General features: G+C 40.7%; 1 non-coding gene across 1 annotated transcript; it reads right to left on the bottom strand.

Annotated features, from left to right (window-relative positions):
* Positions 1 to 11965: 11965 nt before the first annotated feature.
* On the bottom strand, positions 11966 to 12038 carry TRNAG-UCC (transfer RNA glycine (anticodon UCC)). Its single transcript has one exon. It is a non-coding gene; the product is annotated as a tRNA-Gly (tRNA).
* Positions 12039 to 13424: the final 1386 nt, after the last annotated feature.

The raw sequence follows: 13424 nt of genomic DNA, 5'->3' as shown, positions 1-13424 counted from the left end.
CTTGCTGCAGGCTGGTTGCCAGTGGGTGGGTGGGTGGGGATTCTGGTTGATTTGTTCTTTCTTTTTCTCTTGTGTGTTAATCCCACTTCCCCCAAAGAAATTCCAGATCCCTCTAGGTTGACAGCTTGAAGAGGCAGAGGGTAATGAGGACAGGAATGTTTTTGCTTGCCTGTTACTGTTTGGTGATCTAGCCTTCATGATCTCTAAATCTGGCAGGCGTTTAAAGCTGAGTCTTTGAGGGGCACGTTCTTGGATTCATCAGAGACCCTGGGGCCCTTTACCTCTTTTCATCTCATTGAAGGGGCTCTCTCTCACTTTCAGTTCCTTTGAGAGGGAAAATGCATCTCTGATTACCCTTGGCTGACTGGCTAACTCCTTCCTTAGCACCTAGTCATCTGCTGACACTTTCAGCTTCTACTTGTTCCTTCAGTGGACTCTCTTGGCTAAGATGGGAGATGAAGCTACACTAAGTCGCTCACGTATAGACATGTTTCTCCCAAATTATTCCAGGAAGGTATGTGACCCCTAGTGAAGTGACCTTTCTTTTACTCCTGTTTTAAAGCAGCGCACTAGTCAGATGCTGGACCCCAACATCACTTAGGGAGGAGTCTGACTCTTATCCAGTTGTTCCTGCATCTCTGTGAGAAATAGGTGAAACTTTTCAGGTGGTCTCAATGTATTTCTTTCTCTAGGTTTGGGAAAAGCCATCACAGCAAATCAATTTTTTTCCCCCCAAATTCTTCTCACTACTTTTAATCTTTTTATATCCTCAGTTTTGTTGTGGGGTTAAGAAGAGGTAAATAGGTTATTTTTCTTTGACTCTTAACTCAGGGGTAACATTCTGTTTTTCTGGAAAATACCATTATTATGTGGGTGTATCACATGACAAGATGCTTTATTTTAAACTCTTTTACAACTGTGTACCAAGTCCCTTTTTTTTCTTTATATTATCTCATAGAGATATATAAATACTGTGGTAGAAAGCACATGACATAAACTTACCTTCATAACAATTTGTAAATGTACAGTTCAGTGGTTAAGTATAGTCACATTGCTGTACATCATGGACCACGTTTTAAACATCTCACTATATGTTGAAAGCAATCCTACTTTTTCTGTGATTAAGCTTTTTTTAAAAAAGCATTTTGATGATAATATTGGTTGTTAGATGCTCACTCAAGCTTCTTCCTGTACGGGGAACTGGTATGAGGACAGACATGGCCCATAAGGAGACAGAATCTCCTGAATGTTCAGTTCAGTAGCTGTGACACTGCCCAGCCTCATGGAGATTGTCATTGCAAGGAGAGAGAGGTGCAGAAACAACTCTTGAAACAGCTTCATGCATCTCCTCCATCCCACAGCTCCGTATTAACACAGCTCAAGTATTCCTAGTCTGCCTGCTTCTTTTGAAACTGCTGCTGTCTGCTTACTATTTTCCTCTCCTTCATGTACTGTTTCTTTACCCGTCAGAGTTTGGGTTTCCTCGTATTTTCTGGTTCATCATACAGTAATTCCTATTTCTTGCCTTATGGCTCTGACAAACTGTTCATAACTCCAACTCATCCTCACACTATGAAATTCCTCATTCTCTTGGTATTGGTATTTCCTAATTTAAAGTTTCAAGAGAGGAAATTGGATTATCTTCTTTTATCTTTTCACACCACGTGGGCACTGTCAGCCAAAGGATTGGCTATACATGGGTCAAAATGTGGCTACAGATGGCTGCCCTTTGAGCAGAGACTGGGGGAACGTGGTTCCTGAGAAGGTGCCCTGGGTATAACAGGCAACATGATCAATTTTATGTACTTAATACAGATATTTTGTTTGCATGCTTCACAAGAATAATATTTCTTGATTGATTTTTGAGCATTTGACAGAAAGCAGGAACTCTTGTAGGAGAAGGATGCTAATAAAAACCCTCTGAGAACAAAGAATTGAAAAAGGGCTTCTGAGTTTCTATTGTAGAGGATTTTTTTGATGGAGGGACTGTTTTCCTGGTTTGGGTTCCCTCAGCAGCAGACCCTGAGACAAGAATGCTATTGCAATTAGTCTATTAGGAAGATGATGACATGAAACACAGCTAAGGAAAGAGAAGAAATGAGAGAGGCCCAGGAGGGCATCCAATAAAAAGTGCAATATTTTAAGTGTTTACCACTGTGGCTTATTCCACTGGTTGGTGGTGGTTTAGTCACTAAGTTGTGTCTGACTCTTGCGACCTCATGGACTATAGCCCACCATGCTCCTCTGTCCATGGGATTTCCCGGGCAAGAATACTGGAGTGGGTTGCCATTTCCTTCTCCAGGGGATTTTCCCAACCCAGGGATTTAACCCAGGTCTCCTGCATTGCAGGTGAATTCTTTACTACTGAGCCACCAGGGAAGCCAGTAGAAATGATTCCACTGGTTAGTTGTGGGGAATGCACAGTGCATCTCAAAGTCATCTCAGATGGGTGCCCGGAAGCCAAATATTTATCCACCAGCTCCTGTGGATCACTGGTTGAGGGCTGCTCCTGGACTGTGAATTCTCTGACTCTCCTGGCCTGCCCTGTGTGTGGTTTATATCTCCAGGTCCAGTAAAAAGCCCTCAAGCCAGGAGTCATAAGGTTTGCTGGCAGCAGCCTTTAACATGTAAAGGCAGAGAGACAATGGGCTGGACACCCCCAGTCTCACTCCTGTTTTCTCCTTTCTTGAATAAAACCTGATTTTATTCAGGTATTCATCCCTTAGGGAAGTTTGCCTTATCTGAAGCTCAAGGGTAAATTTGGATTAATCTTTTTTGTTTTTTGTCTTTTTTATCAGCAGTTTTATTTCGATAAATTCTTTATTTAATACACTGTGTTGGGCCATTCAACACTGATCTTCAAGATCGATCACTTTTGTTTTTCAGGAAGAATCAATCTTAATCAAATAGAAAAATTCACTGAGGCCCCTCTGTGTTCATTGCTCATTACTCCTCCTCCCAATTTGTGAGCTGGTTTGTCATCATAGACTTTCAGAAGAGAAGCATTCTTATTTAAGCTTTTGATTATTCACTTTACATATTTTTATTGAAGTATAGTTGATTTACAATGTTGTGCCAATCTGTGCTATACAGCAAAGTGACTCAGTTATACACACACTGACATTCTTTTTTTTAAAAAAAAATTGGATTAATCTTAGCTGTTTATGGAGATCCCATTTCTTGTGTCTGCTCTTTGGCGTAGGTGTGCACATGTGGTGCAAGGTGGTATGAAATGTGAGATGAGGTCTGCTAGACGGCCTCTGGGAAAGGTTTCTTCCTTCTTATAAAGAGACTCATGGGAAAAGGTCCCTGGAGAAGGGAATGGCAACCCATTCCAGTATTCTTGCCTGGAGAATTCCATGGACAAAGGAGCCTGGCAGGCTACAGTCCATGGGGTTGCAGAGTCAGACACGACTGAGTGACTACCACATAGGAAAAGGCAGCATTGTATTGTACACTGAACCCGTCGCATAGTCATGAATCCTTTGGAAATGTGACACCTATCTTGGGACCATAGACCCTGAATTAACCAACCCTAAAGATGCCCTCCCTTGAGATTTCTCAGTTTGGGAGAGGACAACTTTTCCTGATTATCTGAATCATTTTGAATAAGGTTTATTTTTACCTGCAGTCAAAGACCTCCTAATTGGTACAAGGATAAAGACATTTTTTTATTGTTTTTTGGCTACGCTGGGTCTTCCTTGCTATATGAGGGCTTTTCTCTAGTTGTGGTGCATAGTCTTGCCTTGCCTTGGCTTTTCTTATTGTGGAGTACAGGATCCAGAGTGGGTGTGCTTCAGCAGTTGTGGCTCATGGACTTGATTGCCTCACAGCCTGTAGGTTCTTCTTGGACCAAGGATCGAACCCATGTCCCTGCATCGGCAGGTGGATTCTTTTTTTTTTTTGCTGTTTTTTTAATTGAAGGATAATTGCTTTACAATATTGTGTTGGTTTCTGCCATACATCAACATGAATCAGCCATAGGTGCACATATGTCCCCTCTCTCTTAAACCTCCCTCCCACTTCCTACCCTATCCCACCCCCCACCCCCAGGTTGTCACAGAGCCCTGGTTTGAGTTCTCTGAGTCATACAGCAAATTCCCATTGGATATCTATTTTATATGGGTAGTGTATATGTTTCCCTGCTACTCTCCATTTGTCCCACCCTCTCCTCCCCTCCCTGTGTCTACAAGTCTGTTCTCTGTCTGCATCTCCATTGCTGCCCTGCAAATAGATTCATCAATACCATCTTTCCAGATTCCATATATATGCATTAATATACAACATTTGTTTTTCTCTTTCTGACTTACTTCACTCTGTGTAATAGACTCTAGGTTCATCCACCTCATTAGAAACAGGCGGATTCTTAACCACTGACCCCTAGGAAGACCCTCAAAGCTCATTTTTGAAGTTTACAGGGAGGTTTATTGAGAGCTTATAAGATTGTGTCAATATGTTGTAACAATTCTAGCTGCCTTTGTACAGCCCTTACACCACTTTTGTTGTACAGACAATATTCAGTAGGTTTTGTTGATGATCGATTGTAAGTTCTAGAACAGCAGTGTATTCAGTCTCAACCTTTGATTGCTTGTCTATTCAGTGTATTGTCATTAAAGGGGAAGAATGCATAAAACACTTTTTCTACATACTGAGATCTAGTGGTTGTCTTGAAAAAAAGCACGGGTGCTATTGGTTGAGCTGCTACTGAACTAACAACTTTTTTTTACCCTGAAGACTGTTCTTACTTGAAAGAAAGATGGACAGAAAAAATAATGGTTACCAGACTTGGGTATTTGGCCATTTCACATAAATGAATGAACTTAACATGTTACTTCAAGGAAAATGACTGATAGGTTTGTTGCCAATGAAAAACTTTGAGCTTTCAAGTATGATTTTGAATTTTGGAAAACTTCTATGCACTAAGGTGATAGTTTCCCAACACTTAAAAGACTCTTTAGATGAGTAATTTTTAAATATTGTATCATAAAATGTGTCAGCATTTGAAAAATCTGTATAACTCAGTGATGCAGGGTTTTTCAAATGAATGATACATATTATAGAACCATACATGGGTAAAATATCCATTCAAAGTGCAAGATAGACTAATGGATTTTAATATAACAGAGTAAAAATAAGTTTAGCTGTATAGTTTTATGTTTCATATTGCAACTAACTTCTAAGAAACTACCATCTGTTGAGTTTTGGTATAGTTTTGGTATAGTGTTAAAGTATAATATCCACAGTTATATGAAAAGATTCTCAAAATAATCCTTCTCTAAACACATATCTGGGTGAGGTTTTATTTTCTTTGTATGCTTCATCTAGTATAGATATCATAAAAGATTTAATGAAGTATTATTAATAGACTATGTTAGTTGCTCAGTCATCTCCGACTCTTTGTGACCCTGTGGGCTGTAGCCTGCCAGGCTCCTCTGTCCATGGAATTCTCCAGACAAGAATACTGGAGTGGATTGCCATTCTCTTCTCCAGGGGATCTTCCAAACCCAGGGATTGAACCCAGGTCTCCTGCATTACAAGCAGATTCTTTACCACCCAAGCCACCAAGAAAGCCCATAATTGGCTATATCCTAATATAAAATAAAAAGTTTAAAAAAAAGATTGAATACAGGAGCACATATAAGAATCCAGCTGTCTTCTATTAAACCAACCATTAAAGAGGTTTACAAGAGTGTAAATTATGCCACTCTTTTCACTAAGTTTTTTCTTCATAAAAATATGTAATTTTAACATGTAATGAGCTTAGTAAGTGAATTAATATTTAAAAATTTCCCTTTAATTTTGAATACAACAAATATTAGTAAATATAACCCACATAAACCACAGCTCTTTGGAGGTCCTCAGTTGTTTTTAAGAGTTTATAGGATCCTGTGGCAAAAAAAGCTTGCAACTATTTTTAGAGGGCAGAGGATAAACCAAGAAATCTGGGTCGATAATGGACACAAACCAAAGTAGAGGGTGTGACGGGATTATAGCTAATGATCTTGAAATAGAGAATGATGGAGAGGTTAGGAAGAAGGAAGAGGCATGGGGGAAATTTCTAGAAGCTCAGAAGTTCTGCCCTACCTCCTGACCCCTATACATGGAGGAGCAGAGGCCAGTGGAATGGAAGAATAGATCTAGGGTGATGTATTAATGCATCCTACATTGTCATAGTTCTTGATGTTTATTAAACCAACAATAAACACAAGTAAGACGTTTAACTTTAAAAGGGATTTCTTCATAAATGAGCATATTTAATGTTTTTCAATTTGGGGGATGCAGAATTGGTGAAATTTTTGCTCTTCAGGAGGTACATGGCCTCTCCTAGGAAACCAGGGAACATATTGTCTGTCATGAGTGAATGAATGAATCTCAGATTGTTGGGGAGAACCCTGCCCAGTGTTCTAAATATTAGTGAATGTTCCAGGCATGTTTCAGCTCTCTGGATGGCACATAAAAAATGAGTGATAGAGACCCTTAGAATGAGTAACAGTATTTACTGAAACTGAACATCTTAAGATTTCTGGATCCAGAATCCACAATGTCCAGCCTCAGCCTAGACATTGCACCAGTTTAATTTTAGAATACATCATCCTTGCTCCTTAGCTGACAAGTCTTGGCTTTTTGACCTTGAAGGTTTGAAATGTAGGCTACTCCTTGGAAGAAATCTTGTTAATTATTTGCCAGTAGAAAAAGAATCATGGGTAAAAGTAAATAAATGCTGTCAAGCTTTCAATGATTATTTAGTACCACTATGTACAAGGGGGGCTTCTGTGGTGGTGGTAATGGTAAAGAACCTACCTGTCAGTTCAGGAGACATAAGAGATGCAGGTTTGATCCCTGGGTCGGGAAGATCCTCTGGAGGAAGGTATGGCAACCCACTCCAGTAATCTTGCCTGGAGAATCCCATGGGCAGAGGAGCCTGGTGGGCTACAGTCCTTAGGGTTGCAAAGAGTCTGATATGACTGAAGCAAATTAGGCACGCACATGTATAAGGAATGATACAGGTCAACTTGCTCTGAATGAATGAGAGACAGAAACTACATTTGCAAAATGTCTAGGGTAATCAGATAAATACATATTTATAATATATAGTAGAAATTTGAGACAGGGAGGTGAGCAAAGCCACAAGCAAAATCAAATTTAAAACAAAAACAAACAATGCTGCGATGAACATTGGGGTACATGTGTCTCTTTCAATTCTGGTTTCCTTGGTGTGTATGCCCAGCAGTGGGATTGCTGGGTTGTATGGCCGTTCTATTCCCAGTTTTTTAAGGAATCTCCACACTGTTCTCCATAGTGGCTGTACTAGTTTGCATTCCTTTGAATCAACTGTGAACAATAATTGTTATTCTAAAACCAGTTAGGAGATAGAAGAAAGACTCTTACCTGAGACTCTCACATCCATGGATGCCTCCTCTGTTCCTGGCCCTCTGTATCTTTCAAGAACTTTGGAAGTTATTTTTTGCCTCACATTTCATAGATGAAGAAACCAAGACTCAAGACAGTTGAGGGAAAATTCCCCTAAGATTAAAGATCTAGAAGGTTGAACAACTGAGATTCAAGCCTCAGGTATTTCTGTCTTTGAAGGCCATTCTTTTAATGTTTCCTTCAGCAATACATGAACCGTGAACTTCCAGATGTTCAAGCTGGTTTTAGAAAAGGCAGGGGAACCAGAAATCAAATCGCCAACATCCACTGGATCATCGAAAAAGCAAGAGAGTCCAGAAAAACATCTATTTCTGCTTTATTGACTATGCCAAAGCCTTTGACTGTGTGGATCACAACAAACTGTGGAAAATTCTGAAAGAGATGGGCATACCAGACCACCTGACCTGCCTCTTGAGAAACCTGTATGCAGGTCAGGAAGCAACAGTTAGAACTGGACACGGAACAACAGAGTGGTTCCAAATAGGAAAAGGAGTACGTCAAGGCTGTATATTGTCACCCTGCTTATTTAACTTATATGCAGAGTACATCATGAGAAACACTGGGCTGGAAGAAACACAAGCTGGAATCAAGATTGCTGGGAGAAATATCAATAACCTCAGATATGCAGATGACACCACCCATGGCAGAAAGTGAAGAGGAACTAAAAAGCCTCTTGATGAAAGTGAGAGAGGAGAGTGAAAAAGTTGGCTTAAAGCTCAACATTCAGAAAACTAAGATCATGGCATCCGGTCCCATCACTTCATGGGAAATGGATGGGGAAATAGTGGAAACAGTGGCTGACTTTATTTTTTGGGGCTCCAGAATCACTGCAGATGGTGACTGCAGCCATGAAATTAAAAGACGCTTACTCCTTGGAAGGAAAGTTATGACCAACCTAGATAGCATATTAAAAAGCAGAGACCTTACTTTGCCAACAAAGGTCCATCTAGTCAAGGCTATGGTTTTTCCAGTGGTCATGTACGGATGTGAGTGTTGGACTATGAAGAAAGCTGAGCACCGAAGAGTTGATGCTTTTGAACTGTGGTGTTGGAGAAGACTCTCGAGAATCCCTTGGACTGCAAGCAGATCCAACCAGTCCATTCTAAAGGAGATCAGGCCTGGGTGTTCATTAGAAGGACTGATGTTGAAGCTGAAACTCCAATACTTTGGCCACCTCATGCGAAGAGTTGACTCATTGGAAAAGACCCTGATGTTGGGAAGGACTAGGGGCAGGAGGAGAAGGGGACGACAGAGGATGAGATGGTTGGATGGCATCACCGACTCGATGGACATGGGTTTGGGTGAACTCCGGGAGTTGGTGATGGACAGGGAGGCCTGGCGTGCTGCGATTCATGGAGTCGCAAAGAGTTGCACACGACTGACTGACTGAACTGAACTGAGAAGCTGCCAACTCAGAGCCTATAGAGAACACATCCATTAACTGTAGGGAAAAGACCAGATTGCTGCAACCACTGTTTTTATTTTATATCACTTATTTTATAAAAAAATTTCTTCTCCATTTAAATTTTTCCTTGAATTAGCTGAGGGATAAGTAAGGAAAACAAAGAAACATGGCTGTGGAGGATATTATGGGAAGACCCTCTACATCAGCAATATGGCCACCATTTGTTCCTTTGTCCATTGAGACAGCTCTTTTACCAAGATATCCAGTTGGATATTTTGCTTAGTCTGCTTAGTGAAAGTTGCTCAGTCATGTCTGACTCTGCGACCCCATGGACTATACAGTCCATGGAATTCTCTAGGCCAGAATACTGATGTGGGTAGCCTTTCCCTTCTCCAGGGGATCTTCCCAACCCAGGGATTGAACCCAGGTCTCCCGCATTGCAGGAAGATTCTTTACCAGCTGAGCTACAAGGGAAGCCCAAGAATACTGGAATGAATAGCCTATCCCTTCTCCAGTGGATCTTCCTGACCCAGAAATCGAACCAGAGTTTCCTCCATTGCAGGCGGATTCTTTACCAACTAAGCTATCAGGGAAGCCTGTCCAATTGGATAAGATGACCTCATTTTTGCAGCCTCAAAACAGATGCAGTAATATCAATTCTCTATGCTTTGCATTTCTAACTGTTAAGTAAGGAGACACACCAGTCTCAAAACAGACTTCTGCAGGGTACATAGCTCTATAGTGTGAACTTTCCAGAAAAGACTTTGCTTCAAGGACTTTGAGCTCTGTGGAAGGAGGCACATAAACCTAACTTTTCATGGTTAGCTTAATAGTTGTCATGATTGTTACTCTTTAAAGTATTCTGAGGGTAGGTCCCAATTCTTAACCACTTATCCAGTTTGCTGTCATTATTCATCAGCCTCCTCCTCTGTTCTTGAAATTACTCATTCCACTTTGAACTTATTTACTATTCTGTTCTTTTTTGTCCTTGTAGAGTTCTCCCATTGCCTATAAGTAGATCTTGCCCTGGGCACTGCTTACCATAAGTTAGAGAACTTCTTTATGTCTTAGTTTCCTTTTCTGAAAACTAGGAATAAAAATATGATCTCCTACTGCTGTCAGAAATAAATAAGACAATAGTCATAAAGCTATTCGTCCAATGCATGACTCAGGGAATGCCAGCTACTATTGTTCTTCTTATTATTAATATTCAATACTGTTATAGAATAAGCCCAGTCTTAAGCTACCTAAAGTTTTATTTTGCTCCAGTGTCTATTGTTTTTTTAAAGAAAAATTTCTACCATACTTCCAAAAAGAACTTGAAAAGGCTTACCATTAAGGGCATATTAAAAGTAAGGGTCAATAATAGGAATAAAAATTAAAAGTTTGACCAAGTCAGCTGCCTCGGAAACATGATCATGGCCGCAGCTGACTCTTCCCCATAGGTATAGAAACCACTTTTTCATTGGAAGAGAGCGTGAAGTTACTGTTGGGGGGAACTTGACAGTGCTCCCCAAATACCCTCTTTTGCTCTGCTCCATCCTTTCCTCTGTTGTGATTTTCACACTGCTGTCTTCTCCCTTGGCTCTCATCCCTCCTATTCAGTCTAAACCTTTCCACTTGGCCTTCCAAGCCCTCCAAACACCATTTCATCGCATCCTCTTATCTCCTCACAGAAAGTTTCTTCTTGCTGGGAAAACAACAAGTATGTACAGTTTTCCCACATGCAGTCTTTTGGCCTCCACTCAGCTGCATAATAATGGACCTTGGGACTGGAACACCTCCTTACCAGGAGATAAGGCATCCTCATAGTTTGCGATGGCCTTATCACCTTGTTTGGGCATATCTTTCTCTGTTTCAGACTCAGAGTGTGCCTCTTTGTTGGGTTTAACCTTGTGCATCATGTGGCCCCCCAGCCACTCCCACTCCTGTATCTTCATTCTTCAGCACAAGAAGGGCACTTGTAAGCCAAGAGGAATCTGATGGCCTTGGGAGACTGGAACCCACTACCGAAGCTGATTGCTGTCTCTGCTCTATGTGAGTAAGATGTTGTTTCATCAAGTACTGGACTGGATGGTTTTCCTTGACAACTCCGATATCAAGATGCAGTGGGCACAAGTACTGGGATCTCTTCACCCCCATCATAGGCAACTGGTAGCACTTGCTTGGCACATCCATTTTGCCCTCCAGAGCTATTGCTTGTCCCTAGTGGATGTATCTTTGCCAACTACCTATTCACTAAGGGTTGGGTGTTGAGATTGGCTTCCTAAGTGGAGATTCTGATCTTTGTTGCTGGGCTTTTGCATTCTTTTGTGCCTTTTCCTCTGGAGCTTGTGTTATCTTGCTGCCTCACTTGATGCTTTTCTTGTTCCTCTCCTGGACCTGTTGTCCATGCTATCTTCCACTGACTATTTCATACCTGGCTCACAGCATTATTTTCTACCCTGCCCTCATTGTGTGAACAAGGATGAACTACACGATAAAAAGATCTCTTCCTATCTTGACTGTACTTCACTTCCATCCCATTCAGCTACCTACTCTCATGAAGATAACCTGTCCCCACTTAGAATTGTTTCTCTTCTGAAATCTTAAAAATTTGCATACCTCAACTTACCATTCCTACCCTGTATAGTTCTTCCGGTTCTCTGCTTTCATGTTCCCACCTCCCCTTTTCTTTGATCTCATTGAGATTCACAAACCCTTCTAGTTTATTCCCATTCCTCTTGTGATAGAGCTCTTGATCCATAGACCATCACTTCTTCCACTCTCTTGCCAATATTCTTGATCTTCTTGTACCATTGTCTCATTGTATTTACCAAGATAAAACAAACACACTAATCAAGCAAAAACCCAAAAACCTTCTCTATGGTCACTGGAACTTTTTTTTCCTTTTTATTTTGGCTGCGCTGTGAGGCATGGGAAAGATTGAAGGTGGGAGGAGATGGGGATGACACAGGATGAGATGGTTGGATGGCATCACTGACTCAATGGACATGAGTTTGAGTAAACTCTGGGAATTGGTGATGGACAGGGAGGCCTGGCGTGCTGCAGTCCATGGGGTCACAAAGAGTCGGACATGACTGAGCGACTGAACTGAACTGAACTGAACTGAGGCATGTAAGATCTTACTTCCCAGACCAGGGATTGAACCCATGCCCCCTGCAGTGGAAGCACAGAGTCCTAACCACTGGACCACCTGGGAAGTCCCTGTATGCCATTGGAACTTTAAATCTGGGCCTCTGGGCTCCCCTAGAGATACTTTCATTCCTTTAAGCTTGGTGCTGCTACAGATTCACAATTTCCACCCTTAGCTGGCTGTCCACATTGACTCTTTCCCATTAGGCATTTTAGCATCTGTGTACATCAGCACTCTGCTCAAACTTACTACTCCATCATCTCTTCACTCACTTTGTATATAATTCTGCCTACTGCTGTGCATCTCATAAGGGAAAATTCTTCAGCTTCTGCTTCACACTGAGTTGGATGAAAACTTCTGGCCTGTCTAAATGGAGAATATACCTTCTAGTAGCTGAAACTACGCTTTCACCCATCCTCTGGATGCCAGTGACTCCTAACCTCTTAGGAAGTACATTTTCTAATATTTGTCTGCTCTCCTGTGCCCTATCTTAGAAACTCAATAAAACCCCCAAACCCTTTCTTGACCATTTATTCCCTTTCTGTCACTATAATCTGTCCTTCCTTTCAGAGCCAAACTTCATAATGACATTACTGATATCTGATTGCTTCACTCCCTTATATACCATTAACTCCTCAAATCACTGAAACATTTAAAGTTGTTCCTAGGGTTCTGTGTTTCCCAGTAATGAAGACAAGACAGTAGAAACAGGGACACTGATTTCAATGACTGTTAGAAAGAAATTTCTGTTCAACGAGAGGAAAAGATCCTATACCTAAATTTTAAAAAGAAGTTATTGCTTTGAAACATTATAAGGATAGTGATCAAGATTATAGGTATTGTTTTCTAAAATATGAAGAAATATTCTGCATTTATATCCATTGTTTCAACTAGCAGTTGGACAACATTGAGGGTAAGATTGAGTGCTTTGATGAGAGCCCTCAAAACAACCAGTTTATGCTTTTGAGAGGAAAGCTGTGCATGGCTACATTATCAGATCTGCAGGTGGGAAATTTTAATTTTGAAAACTGAAAATTAATCAGAGTACCAGTAGAAAAGAATGAAACTCCCTCCACAAAATAAGAAGTTTTGACTTTGTAAAAATTCATAGAAGGATGAAAAAGATAATAGAAAATAATTAAGGGCAGAGATTATCAGTTGCCTGCAACTTAATTTCTGATAACAATTATTCGTGTTTGTGGGAATAAAATTAAGGACTTATTTAATAAGAATCTTTAGTATTTATATTTTTTCAAAAATAATGAATAATACATGAGCCATTATTTAAAAGCCCACAGTTATAAATGTTGAAATTTGTACGTGGAAGTGGCCAAGTGTTTAGGAGGGAAGGTTGACTGGGTTTAGCCATGACCTTGGTCAGGAATATTTTTTGGGTAAATGCACAGAAAAATGGAGACAGGCACTGCAGGATGCTAGTTAATTAAGAGCCCA

This window comes from Giraffa tippelskirchi, chromosome X (genome assembly GCF_054371585.1).
Source record: "Giraffa tippelskirchi isolate mGirTip1 chromosome X, T2T-mGirTip1v1.2.pri, whole genome shotgun sequence".
NCBI classification, from domain to species: Eukaryota; Metazoa; Chordata; class Mammalia; order Artiodactyla; family Giraffidae; genus Giraffa; species Giraffa tippelskirchi.
Note: the sequence above shows the minus strand (reverse complement) of the source record. Positions and strands in the feature narration are given on the sequence as shown.